Here is a 14,214-nt window from a genome sequence, read left to right as displayed (position 1 = left end):
GGGCGAGGCCTGGGCGGGCGGGGGCGGGGTGTCCTGAGAGCCCCGCCCCGGAGGCGGCCCCGCCCGCGCCGGGCGCCAGCCCTCAGCTCCCGGGGGCGCGCAGGGGGCGGCGGGGGTCCTGGACCCCAAGTCCAGAGGGGCGCGCCTCCGCAGTGGCCGGGCCGTGGGTGCCCTCAGGCCGGGCCTGTCCCCGGCGCCGCGAGGCCCGCCAAGTCCCCCTCTCCAGCAGCTCAGGAGGTCTCTGCCTAAGACCCCCCACCTGCCCGAATCCCAGGGGACACGAGGAGCCAGGCCGCACGTGTGCGAGGCCAGCGCGGACTCCGTCGAGGCCCCACTAGGAATGGACCCAGACACCTCCCTTTCCCCCTTGTCTGTCCGCGCTGGGACCTCACGTGGAAGGCGGAGGGAAGGAGGGTCTCCCTGTGCTGCCCCTGGTCCAGTCTAGGCCAGCCCCGGCTGCGAGCTGTACCAGGAGCCCCTGAGAGCAGCCTCTTCCCAGACGCAGTGTCCACTCTATCTCGGGCCCCACCAGATCGTAGGACCAGGCACGAGGGGTGCACAGAGGCATCTGCTGACTGCGACCCAGCGTTTTGACGGGGTGTGAATCAATGATTCTTTCTCGTGGCCTCATTACTCTAGTTCATGAAATTACTCCCTTGCATGAAGGGGAGACATTTGGGGATCCCTAATTTGTGGCACAGTATTATTAACTAGGGCAAAAGTGAAAGAGTTCCTTCATCAACATTTATAAGTTTCAAACATTTATCACAAACTGTATGTAGTGAGAGCAGCTAAATTTCTGTCCTTGCCTCTCCTTGTGACCCTGACCGGCAGGAGGTGGGGCCAACGCAGCCATGGGTGAGGAAGGACAACTTGGACACGATCCAGCAGCCCCTTGGTTCACACACGGATGCCTGAAATCATGAGGAAGTAGTCCAAACTCTTCGTGCATTGCTGTGGGGCCCCTGCTGCGGGACTGCCTGGTCCTGGGGCCTGAGGACGCCTGTGCCCTGTGAGGCTCCCCAGCCGTGCCCCTGCTTGGGCAGCAGGTCAGGAAGTGATCAGCCCTCTGATAACCTGGCTGATCCCCTTGCCAGCTGATACAGTCAAGTGTCACCTTGCTGAGGGCCCTTCTGTGTTTTGACGGAGAGAGAAAAGCTGGGGAACCAGAAGAGAGGCTCGTGGTTCAGCAGTGGTCCAGGTCCTCTTACACAGCCTCATCCATACAGAAAGGGAAAGAGCAGGGCTAGGTCCCACAGCCCTTTCTAAGCCTCACGCTGGACCGGGGCAGGTGACCTCTCCTCCGAGCCTCGGCTGTCAATTCTGTAAGAGGCAAGTAGGGAAGTGCCTACCTTCTCCGCGGGGCATGACGACGGCACAGCCCTGGGGACTACGGTCGTGGAGAGTGGTGCCGTGTGTCCATCAGCACACTGCTGATCTCTGAACATTCAGTTGCCAAGTGCTCTGGTCACAGACACAAGAGCCCAGCTGGGAGCTGGTGGGACAGTGTGAAGAGCTATTCAGAGCGAGAGCGAAGAAGGATGGGCAGCAAGGAGAGGAGTTCTCCACTCCTCCACAAGCAGAGCTGTGGAGAAACCCAAAAGGCTGACAAAGGCAGAAAGCAGCCAGGAGAGCAGGGGTGAGAATGGAAGGCTCAGAAGGATGGGTCTGTGGAGAGCAGGGGTGAGGAGTGCAGGGCCTGGAAGGGTGAGTCCAGGGAAGTCGGTTGGCTTGCACTGCTTCATACTTTCTTTGCTTCAATTTTAATCCTGTGATGGAATATTCTAGAAGTCATAGAGTGTTCTGGAAGCTTGACTAGGAGAAGTTGGTCTTGGGCAAGGGGTTATAAGGAGTTGTCTCTCTTGTTTTGGAGAAATTACCAGCGGGACCCTTGAACCTCTAAGGCAAATCCCACATGGTTCTCCAGGAATCTTCCGGAATACAGACCCTGGCTCACAGAGCAGCTGGCCGGGCTCTGGGAAACCTTAGCAGAGTCCCTGCGGCTCCTTGTTCTTGCCCTGCTTCTGCCTTAGGAAGGTGGAGTGTCCCATTCTCCAGACGGACTGACAACACGAGGTGCCTGCTTGCTGGCATGGGGCTGTGGGTTCTGATCTGTCTGTTGAATTTTAGAGTTGCCTACAGATTCTCAGAGAAGACGAGTTCTGCATTTTCTTCGGATACTTATTTTTCATTCTGCCTTTCATGGTGTTTTTAATCCGTTGACATATTTTTCTCCTCAGCACCGTGACCCCGTATTATCAACACTATCTATCGACTCCCCTCCCCAGCTTGTGGCCCCCCTTCAGGCATGAACACAAGGATTTATAAAGCTATTTCTGGATGCTCTATTTTATTCCATTGGTTTATTTGTTCCTGGTGGGCCCACACTGTTCTAACTGTTGTACCTTTGGAATGATGTGCCTTAGTAACCAGTAGGGCAAATTCCTGTTGCTGCGTCTTTTTAAGAATTGTCTTAGAGATTCATAGAAGTTTATTTGTCCATCCAAATTATAGAATGATTTGTCCTATTGCTAAAAATTCCACTGGAAGTTTTGTTTTGGGGCACGTTAAATGTATACTTTCATAAGAATGTGCCGGAAGGGTACCTGGGATTTGTTTTAGCAGGTTGTGGTGAGACACACAGACAAGGACACAAAGGGTGAAATTTTGCTCACAGTTGCCTAGGAGGCCTGCAAGCCGTGGGGGTTGGGAAGCACCAGGGTCTGTCTGGAGGTTGTGAGAGCAGGTGGAAAATGTGGCAAGACCCTTCACTGTGGTTTCCATAGGAGGTGTGGAGGAAGCAGGGTAACCAGGCTTAGAATTGGCTACTGTGAGTAATTTCAGTGGCTGATGGGGTGTGGGGCTGTCCCTGGTTGTCTGCTACCTGCCCTGGGGTGATTAGGGCTGGGGGGTAGTGGCCACAGAGAGGAGGGGTGGGAGTGGGTTCTGGATGGGCTGCTTTTCCCATGAAAGGTGAGTTAGCTAGCTCTGGGAAGGGCCATCCCTCCAGGGTCAGCAGGCCCAGGTGTCAAAGCTGAGAATAAAAAGTCTTGCTTAGGTCAGACCTTCAGAGCACTGCAGCCAGGGTTACCCTCCCACACGTCAGCAGGCTCCTGGCTCACTGGCAACATCCACCCATCAGCGAGAAAGCTGGAGCCCCTCATTCTAGCCCCTCCTGCTTGTCTTCCCCAGGCGGCCTCCCAACTCTGCGGGCAGGTGGCCTTAGGTCTCTATCATCTGCTGTTCCTTCTGCCTGGACATCTGCATTTCTGCCTCCTCATTTCTTCAGGTTTGACCCAAAATTCAGGCTGGTAAGACCTGGGGGTCCTGTTACCTTCACCCCCTGGTGTGTGTATGGCTCTCAGGGCACCAGTGTGTTCCGCGTGCATCTGACATGAAGTTTAATTTGTTTGGAACAGAATAGTTTCCAAGACACCTTCTGTGAGTGAAATGGGGGCCATTTTATAGATAGGGAAATTGAGGCACAAGAAACTGACTGACCGGCCAAGATCACCGCCAGGGCCACTGAAGGCTTTGGCCTCATTTCCAGGGGTCTTTCTCTCTGCTCATGGGTCAGGACTCCCGGATGGACGTTGCCCCGTGGTCATCCATTTCTGCAGGCTGCCCTCTCCAGAGAGGTCCTATTTTTGCGGCACTTGGGTTCCAGATGAAACCACTTCCCTCAAATATGCAGATGTTTGACGTCAAATAAGGATCTAAATACTTGGCAGTATTTTATATCTTATGTGTAGATTTCGACTACCATGGAAGTATGGGTTTGAAGGGCCCTGGAGATAGAAAACCTCGTCAACACAAGGCCTCTCTTAGCTATGTTGTCTGTCCCACTTCCCTTGACATGAAAACGTGATCCTCGGTATAAAGCATGATCTGAACTGATGACCTCTTCCATGGGTCTTCATCAACATTTAGGGGAGTTTTGAAATTCGGAGGCATGGAAGCATTTTTTAGTACTTGAGCACATCTTTCTTCACACTTTCGGTTTGCAGAACAAATGTTTACATGTAATTTTGCTTCCTAAAATGTCAAAAATCCCACAAATATGAAAACAATTATTCTCAAAGGAATGGTCTTTTATGAAAAACAATTGCTTACAGTAATTCTTTCTAACTGGTTTTGAAAAATGCTGTGTCGAATTATTTCTGCCAATGTGCAAAGGCGAGATCTTGTTTAGTTGGGAGGAGGGCAAGTCCCCAAAGGGGGAGAGTCGCTGTGAGGCGGGCACACTGGCCGGGCCTGTGAGCCTGCTGGCTCTCCCTGCCTGCATATCTCTACCTCCTTATCGGTAGAGAAGCACACGGCCCCCCAGAGTAAAGACAGCCTTCCCCAGCCTGCCTGGCAGCTAGCTGGGGCCATGGGACTGCGTCTGGGGGGCTTCAGGGAGAGAAGCAGCTCCTGCTGGAGGATCAGGACAGTCCCGGGGCAGGAGGACGTGAGGTCTGGAAAGAGGCCCTGGAGAAAAGTAATTCACGAGTGATGAAAACGTCCTCCACTGCTGTGGGGGCATGTCTCACCGAGCCCAGAGCCAGACCCAGTTGGGTCTGTAGGACGTGGTGCCTCATTTGGAGGTGGGCCCCATGTGTGAGGTTGCTCCCTGCCCCCTCCCCTCTTGCCCTTTCCCTCCCCTCCTTCCCTCCCCTCCTTCCCTGTCTGGCTGGCTGCAGGCTCCTCGGCAGAGCCTCTCATGCAGCTGGGTGGTATCCCATGCCTTGAGCACCCTCCGAGGTGAGTGGACAGAGCAGGTGTGGATGGGGTGGGCAGTGGCGCAACGGCTGCCCAGCTTTCACCTGCATACTCATCTGTGTGTGAATGCAGACCTGCGCCTACCCGCAGACCTGCGCCTACCCACCTACCTGCTCCCCCATTGCACCCGAACCCACACATGCAGACTTGTGGCTATGCATACACCTGCACCTGCCACACACACCTGCCCCTTCCATGCACACCTGCACCTGCATGCACACCCTCACCTGCTGTGCACACCCGCACCTGCATGCTCACCCGCACCTGCACGCTCACCTGCACCTGCACGCACACCCGCACCTGCATGCACACCCACACCTGCATGCACACCCGCACCTGCATGCTCACCTGTCCCTCTTCCCATCACGTCACACGTGCATTGACGCCCCAGCTGTGGTGGCCCAAGACCCAGGGGGGCTTTGCTTTGCACAAGTGGTTCTTGCTTTAGCAAACACGGAAGCATTTGGAGTGAGAGCTCTTGGTCTCCCGTAACAGACGCTGGAAATCACCTGATCTGGCTTCTTCTCTTCAGGATATTGGTCATAAGAGGATCCTTGTACATATTTTCAACCCTTGAATTGTTGAGGCCAAGAACTCTCACGGGATCAGAGGTCTTTTATAAGCTACTTGACTTTAAAGCCTCCGTGGAGAGGTTGTATCCCTTAGAACAAGGAGTGGGAGGCTAGCATTTGTGTTCGGGGAAGGACATACTGGGTGTGTGGTCCTTGACCCCTGGCATGTTTGTGTAGTTTAAGCTGAAATGGTGTATATTTTGTTCATCATGTGTTTTTAGAATGGTCCCCATTGAGAACATGTGTTGATCCCCCAGAATGAGCCTAATTCCTTGTGCGGTGGCTTTTTTGGAGCGGAAAGTGAAGTATTTGCTGCTCAGCTGGGCCAGTCCCCTCCGACACGGCCAACATGTCCAACTTCGGTGGGCCTCAGATGTCCTTATAGACAAAACCTCACGCAGGTAACATCTTCTGACAGCGTTTGCAGCCATTTCCCTGTCCTCTGTGCTCAGAATCCCCAGGACTGCCCTGGAGAGCTCCTTGTAACTGGCACTGTCCTTGAGGCTGGGGCGAGATGGCTCAGGGCATAGGTGGCCCCACCACGTGAGTTACACCCCATGACATGAGAAGCAGTGGACCGAAGCCACGGGCACCGGTTCTGCCGTGACCCTGGGAGGGGCTCTGCCCCTCTCTGCCCCCGTTCCCTCCTTGGCTGTAAAGTGGGGTACGGTTGAACCCGTCAGGAGGGTTTTCGTAGGGTTGGGGGAGTGAACGTGGGTCTGGCACCCGGCGAGAGCTCCCTGAGCGCTAGCTACCTTAGCAAGTGCATGGCATTCGCTTCCGGGGCCAGCAGGCTTCCCGCCAACAGGGGGCCTGGGGTGGGCAGGTGCACCTCCCCGAAGTCTCAGCAGTCTGCCTCTGACAAGGCTGGGTAAATATAAAGTGTAGATTCTTCTGTGAAGGTTAGGGAATTGGTCTCACCGCTTTGAGAACTGGATCCTGGGTTGCAGGTGGTGTTTTGTGGAAGGCTGATTCCAGCTACCGGCCAGGTTACGGGGGAAGAGCGCTGCCGACTCCGTGTACTCCCTGAGAAGTCCAGGTGTGGACAGTTCTGATCCCCGGGGAAGAGAGCGAGTACTCTGTGTTGGGCAGTCCGTCCCCTCTCTTTGAACCACATTCACAGATGGTTATGTGGGTCCCGCTAGGATGGCGTGTGCTCTGTGCTCATTGTGAGTCTATGAGTTTGGTACTACTTAAAACACACATGCGTTTCTCTGGACACACACCATGTGTGCGGCGTGCCATGACTTACCCGTGTAAGTGTGCTGAGAGGGGAGGGGCCCCCGGGGGCTGCCTGTGTGTTGGGGTGGGGGTCAGGCACCCTCGTGCACTGACAGGAACTTGGGACGAGTTCTTTCCCCTTCTCAGTCTGGGTTCTGTAATCTATAGAAAGGGGTTAATGAGACAAGCCCTCTCGAGGTCACCGTGAATGGCATCTTGATGACGGGTCTTTGCTGAGCTGGGCTGCAGGAGGCTCTGGATACACGGCTGTCGGTGTCCACACGGAACACATGAGCCCCTTCCCCTCCCCTGAACACAGCATTCTGGCATTTCTCATTCACTGTGCCAACAGAGCGGCCTCCTCCTTCTTCCCTTAGGTGTAACCCATGGCCTCTGTTTGGTTCGGAAGACTTCTCAGGGTCTCTGGCCGAGGCTTGCTGTGTGGTGCTCGCCCGCCCGGCTGAGACCCAAGCGGGCTCTTCATGTCGCCGTTGTTGTAGGGCAGAGAGTGTCTTCGTGGTCGGTTTCACGTCTCCAGGGGCGAGGCTTACTCTCATCAGGACCTGCGAACTCCCACATCCCACTGCCGCAGGAGGGTTAGCCAGGCAGACCCTGAAGGCAGCTCAGTTCTGAGCTCAAATTCCATCCCTCGATCATGGGAGTCTGTGGGGAGTGGTTACCTCCAGACCTGGTTTCCTCTTTCATCGTCCTCGTCAGAAGAGATTTACGAAGAACGTGACTCAGTGAGTGGTCCCAGGCTTGTATCCCAAGGAGGTAAGCTGGGGTGGGCAGGGGTGCGTGAGTCTCTGATGCAGACCCCAGGGGCCCAGCTCTCCCCGGTAAACCATCGGACATCACATCAAACTTCAATAGGCAGTAAGATCTAAGGAAACTTTGTCTTTTCGCCTTTAAAAAAGGAATCTGGGGGGAGTGCTGGACGTAGCCAAGCAGTGGCATTTGAGGAGAACTCAAGTGTTCCCAGTGTTGCTTCTTGGTCTGTAATGTTCCTGTGATGCATCGAGGGCCCTACATGAGACTGTGTAAGGCGGCTTGCTCATTGCAGGCATCCAGTGGAGTCGGCCCCCGGGGACCCTTCGCAGACACACCTCCCACTTCAGTAAGTGCTCACGAAGAATTCGTGTCTAGTTCCTAACAGGCGGGACGGTGACGAGGGGTCCAGGTGCCCCGTGTGCACACAGCTGTGCACAGGGGGACACCTGTGCAGCCCTGTGATTTCTGCAGACTCTTTGTACTTAACAGGCGTGACATGTGAAGTGGGTTCCTTGGTAGAAACCCACGCTGGGAAACCGGGACGAGGGTGTGGAGTAAAATCAAATGCCACTGATGTAGGCCTGGTGTGTGCTTGTCGTGGACCCTGTTTTCAGGGTCAGGGCTCAGAGGGGCTGGCCGCCTGGGGGCCCGGGAGGGCTTTCTCTGGTTGGCTGGGTCCAGAGGTGGAACATCCTGTTACGGGGACCCTGAGGAGCATGGTTTGCTAAGCCGAGTATCATCCACTTCAGCCAAAGCCGAAGGTAGAGATGAACCTGACAGTGTGAGGCCAACCTTTCTCAAAAGGCGTGTCCAGAAATCACTCCTCTTGGAATCGTCTTCCACCTTAAGATGTAAAACTCTCGGTAAGCTCTGTGGGCAAATAGACTTGCATAGTCATATCTGTAACGTTTTATAACTGCTCCTCTTTGTCAGTCCCTCGAGCTGTATACAACAGGTTCCTTATGCTTCAACTTAAACCTTTTTCTCTGAATCCTTTTATTTACTTTATTTTTAGTTCAGCAGTAAAGACGGTTTCTAATAGTAGGAGACGCAGAAAAAATAAAATCTGTGGGCATGTTATTGTTTGGTTGATGTTGTAAATTCTTACTTGATTGTCCCCCAAACGCTTTCTCCCCACAGGACAGGCTGCACAAGGCCCTCCGGGGACCCACCTGCCTCAGCCACAGGCTGTGGGGACATCGCCCTGATGGCTTTTCCACCAAGGTCCGAGGTGGCTTGTCCCCGGGGAGAGGGCACAGCAGAGGCGGTGAGGATGGGTGGCAGCCTTGGGAAACCTGGGTCAGGACAGTCTGGGCATGGTCGAGGGCCGGCGTGTGAGGAGCACGGCGGGGGGGCCTCTTCTCTGGTTCCACGAGTTAGCCTGAGACCTCCCGCCGAGGACTGTGCAGTGTGGCCCCCAACCCTGGCTCATCCCACTTCCTCTCCAGCGTGCGATCTGGGCCGGGCTCCCCCATCGAAAACCGCGGGGGAGCCAGCCTGTACTTGGCCTCCCTGGGAAGAGTCTGCCAGGAGACCTGCCCACAGGGGCCCCAGTGGGACCAAGGCCAGGGCTGTCCTTAGAGCCACCCTCCCGCTGCCTGCCCCCTCCACACCTCCGGAAGCACCTCCCTGATGAGCTGTCTGCCTTCCACATGCACAGACACCGCCCTCATCTACAACTGGGGAGTTTGCTTTTGCCACCAGGCCTTTGCTTGAGGAAAAGGCTTAGAGCCACCCATGTCCACTTTGAATCGGGGCCGACGTGTGGCTGGTGTGCAGGCTTTGTGCTGTCATCTCAGGCTGATGGTGGGCTGTGGCCAGAAGGGACAAATCCTGGGGCTCCTTGCTCTGGTCTCTGGATATGCACCTGGTCCGTGTGATGCTGTCTGGCTGTCAGCCTTCTCTGCAGAAGGGTCAGCCCCCCGGAGACAGGGGGATTCATTTATTCTGTTTACTGGCATGTTCCAGTACCTTGTAGCAGCACCTAGCAGATGCTTGGTAAGGATCTGGGGAATAAAAGAATTAAAACATGAATGAGTCCATCTGGGGAGAGGAGAGAGCTTCAGTGCTGGTTACACATTCTTATGTATATTTTACCCCAGTAAGAGAACCCCACAGATGAATGAATGATTAAATGGAGAAAGTATAATCTTAAAGTTAAACATATAGAGATTCTCTTAATGACTTTGGGATAGAGAAGGATTTCCCATGAAGCCCACTAAAAACACAAGTCCTACAGAAAAATATTGATATATGTCAATAAGACAACACTGTAAAAGTCTTACCATAAACCACTGGTAATACAAGCTACAAATTGGGCAAAAAATAGTTACAAAGAATATCTCGATGCATACAATGTAAAGAACTTGTGCATAGCTTTTGGGAAAGCAAACAACAAAGTAATGGGCACCGGACATGAACAGGCAGCAGCCAGAAGACGAAGCCCACATGGCGGAACAAAAAGGTGAGAGGATGCTCCTGCTGGTTGGAGCTCAGGAAAGGCGGAGGCGCCCCCTGTGTTCCTCGGCCCTGGGGGGGGGGGGGCTCTGATGAGGCCAAATGTTGGGGGCTACTTGGGGACACAGTACATGGAGGAGAGCATTCCCCGGGGTGAGAGGGCAAGTTCAGGGCAGCCTGCAAATATCCAGTAAGTGAAGACGCACGTGCCCCGTGATCTAGGAATATCCTGGAGAAATCTCACAGACGAGGTAACTTTTATTCTGGAATTGAGAGAAATTGGAAGCTGCCCATCAAGGAGGGAATTGATAACCTGTTTGCATGGTTACCTACAGAGTACCGCATGTAGACGGATTCATAACCAGGAACTAAAGCGGCCCACTGCTAATAGCCCCAAGGCACAGCCCGAGAGGAGAGCTGCTGTTGAATGCGGGTTTGTTTTAGAAGCACTGAGATACTTAGAGTGGAAGTCCTGGGGGGAGGCAGAGTAGACCGGCTTTGACCAGCAGAGATGGTGGCTCTTGTTCAGAAAGTTTCAGCGGCGTTCGCAAACAAGGCCAGGGTGGCTGGGAGCCAGACGAGGGGGCTGGGCAGGGACGCAGGCGTGCTGGGCTCACGGGCAGCCGGGGTCTGCTTGGAAAAGCCGTCTGGGGGCAGGGGCGAGGCGAGGAGCCGGGGGGTGCTGAGAACGTTCACGAGGTCTTGTTTATGAACTGAAAGTTTAGGTGTTTAGTTTTATCTTATTTGATAATGAAACTATGGCTTTTATATGTTCAATTTCAGCTTTCTGATTTTATTTTACGTTTGAGGTTGCAACCGTTATTCTAATAAGAACTTGTTTTACTGATCGCGGGATTGACACGAATCTGGTTTCAAATGCAGCTGCGCAGGCAAGCCCTGGGGTTTTCGGAGTAAAGTTAAAGAGAATTGGCATCCCGTCTGCCCCACTGGCTTCCGGCGACGTCAGCGCCTCTGTGGGAGACGGTCTTTGCGGGCTTACAGTGTCAGCAAAGGGATTATTCCAGGCTGACCCTTGGCACAGACCGTTCTCAGCCACATGCGTTTTTGAAAGGTGGGATTTGATCTCAATTATTCCACTCAGCTTCATGAAGGGAGGGTAAGAGAAAAAAGAATTTATCCTAGCTTCTGATTCGATAATAATTTCATTTTAAAACTAAATGCCATGACCCTGGCAGGCAGGCGGCTTTCGGCATGGACCGACATTTTGGCTGCTTTGGAAAAAGAAACCTCATTCACACGAGTCAGAGTTTTATGAGCAGCCGTCCCACTTTCCCGCCATGGCTGTGCTGTGATGTTGACCCAACAAGACACACAGATCCCTCTGTCGCCTGCTGGATGCTGGCCAGGCGTCTTCCGTCTACGGAGCAAGATCACTCAGTGCTGGAAAGCTCAGGGCAACAAAAAGCCTCTGTTCCATTAACGACAGGCTCTGAACAGAAAGGGTCCCCACCCGCCAGGCTGTGGGTGACGAATCACAGATGGACGCCCAGAGAGAGAAAACTCTTTAATAAGGCCATCCTGGCTGGCGGGGCGGAGCCGAGGGCCGATTCTGGTTCAGTGGGTGAACCCGGAGGGAACCCCGTCCCACGACTGTCTCCGGCACTTGGAGTCCAGCGGTCCCTCGTGGCTGCTCTTCTTCACTTCCTAAACCCCACACATCCTGGTTTTGGGGTTCTGGGGAGTGGGCATCAGTCGGGACTATTCTGCTGTCCATGGGAGGACACCCCACACACTCAGAACCAGGAGCTTGGTTCCGGGAAGGAGACATCCTCCGATGCCCATCTATGGCATTGTTGTGTTTAGTTCTCAGTCTTGGTTTTTTTGGCTTTGAACCCTGAGCTATTTGGATGGCTCCCTGGAAGGAAGGGGGGGAGTCCCTGATGTCCAGTGCTCTAGGGGAAAGCGTGTCCAGGGAGACCCTCTGCTGGGCCGGGACACTGGAGCTGCTCTGATCACCTGCTCTTCACCCTGCTGGGGAGGGTGGGGATCCCCCCTAAGAAGTGTGAGACAGCTGACCCCTGACCCCCGATCCCGGACAGGTGAGATGGACAGCAGGTACCAATCACAGGTGCAGCCTGGGGAGAAGGACGCTGCCTGATATGCAGGGCCACACAGGCTGTCCTGGGGGACCACATGACCCAGCTGGGGCCATGGGACGAGGCTTGGTAGTGACAGGCATGTAGGGTGGCCCCTGGTAGGCAGGGGAGTGGTGGGGGGGCCAGTTTGAATATTCCAGGTCCCGGCAGCAACCTGGAAGCCATGAGCCTCCACCTTGGGGAGCCAGCCCCGGGCAGCCTTTCCCTCTGAGGGCAGGGGACTCGTGGTCAGGCCCTGGGGATTGATATTTTAGTGCGTCTTCAGACATTTATTCTTGCAGGCCATGTTGAGATCTTTTGAAGGTGGCTTGTTGTTCACATAAATGCACTGAAGTCTCCATTTCAGCAGAACAGAAGGAGAGAAGGAGGCACCTTTCCTTCTTCTCTTCTCGGCACAGTCCTCAAAGTGATGCTTGGCCCAGACCCCCAGGGGCAGCAACGGGGCTGAAATCACGCTGGTGATGGTCCCAGGGCTCCACCTGTCTGGGCCTCTTTTCTCCAGCCGCTCCCCTTGGTGGTCTCCCACCCCAGCCCACCACCCTTCCTCTCTCCAGCCAACATCTCCAGACCTGTCTTCAGACTTCCATGCCTCTGGCCTGGGACATGCGGGTGTCCGGAGGGCTCGTGCAATGAGTCCCTCTACCCTTGTATGTGCGGCTCCCCACTCCCATCTCTGTGTCCTGATGAGCCCCCCAACACACAGATAAAATGGGATGCAGCGTGGGCAGGTCTGGGCAGTGGCTGCCTGGCGGGGCGCAGGGGGTACCGTCTGGAGGGTGGCCGGCTTGGGCCTTTGTGAGGACACCTGCTCTCCCACAGGGCGGAGGGCCACACCGAGCCAAAGCTCCTCCAGGGAGGCCTAGTGGTGCTCTGCCTGGTGCGTGTCTGGAAGCAGGTTGAACTCAGCAGCACGAGGTAGGGAAGGGGCGAGAGAGTTTGGAGGCGGGTGATGGAGGCAGGGTCTGGGTGCCAAACAGAAATTCTGCAGACCCAGCCATGTGAGATGCAGCCTGGGGCTGGTGGGGTATGGGGTCCAGGTCACTTTGTGTCCTTGACAGAGATGGGGGTTCACGGCGCCTCAGCCTCCCCCTCTGTGGGATGACGAGTTTGGCTCCTGGCCCAACACAGGTAGGAATTTTAACTGTGTTTGAAAGGCTGCGCAAGACCCCCGTTTGTTGAAGGCTCTCCGGGCCCCAGAAGGCAGGTGCTTGTTGGTTAACGCCTGTCCCCCACCCCTCCTTCCCTGTCCTGGGGGCGCTTTACTCCATGGCATCTCGGCATGTAAAGATTTTGACCATAATATAGATTAATTTGGAAAGGACTCTTCTGTGGAAATTGGCATTATTTGACCCTGCAGTGATTCATTAGTTTTAAAGTTTCATTTTCTAAACCGAGCGCTCTCCGTACAGCCACGTGTGGAGCGCGAGGCCCTGCTCCCTGTTGGCTTTGCCTTCCGCGCCCCCGTCTGCCGGTCCAGTTACACAGGGCGGGAGGAGGCAGGGCTGGCGGCCCGCTCCAGGCCCCCCCCCCCCCAGAGCTGTCTCCAGGGGCTCCGCGGGGAGGTGAGGCGGCGCGCGCAGCTGCGCCGAGATGCTGCTGGGGCTTCCCGGGGCAGGTGCCCTCACCCCAGGCAGGACCCGGTCCCCCCACCCCCCGCAGCTAGCTGCTCAGGGTGCCCCGCTGTGCTAATACTGGGCGGTCGAATCTCAGATTCCTTCCCGAAAACTTCTCTCGAGTATCCCCGGCGCGACAGCGGGTCCAGGGTCCCAGGATTCCTAGCACACCTGTGGTTTTCCACACATTCTTCCCGCCCTTTCGCCTGTCCTCTCGTCACTCTCCCCTCAGTGGGGCCCAAGGGCGTGGCCTGTTAGAGGCAGGGGGAGGCCGAGGGGCCAGGCTGAGCCTGAACAGGCGGTCTAGGTGGCAATCATACGTGGAAAGGAGGAGTGTCAGTTAACCAACCAGCAGCTCAGGATGAACTTCGCACGTCAGCACCCTTGCCTGGGTTTTTTGTAAGGGAATGAAGCAAGTTACTTGAGGGTCAGGTTACTCCAAGGACATGGTCAAGGTCTGGGTGACTTAGGACCCTGGGGATTCACACATGGGGAAGAGGTGTGGGTTGTAGCCGGACCAGCCAGACACCAAGCTGGTGGAAGAGGGTCATTTTACCTCCCAATTGTAATGGGGCGTGGCCTTCGGCTGGTCGGGGGACACAGAATAACTAACGGAGGCCGCGCAGACGAAGACCCCATCCCGTCCCCCCAGCAGCCCCAGCTCAGCCTCCGCAGTGATCCGTAGAAGGCACGAGCTTGCGG

This window comes from Mirounga angustirostris, unplaced genomic scaffold (genome assembly GCF_029215605.1).
Source record: "Mirounga angustirostris isolate CCGP_5_RB_7025 unplaced genomic scaffold, mMirAng1.0.hap1 SCAF_7, whole genome shotgun sequence".
NCBI classification, from domain to species: Eukaryota; Metazoa; Chordata; class Mammalia; order Carnivora; family Phocidae; genus Mirounga; species Mirounga angustirostris.
This window is presented reverse-complemented; position numbering follows the sequence as displayed.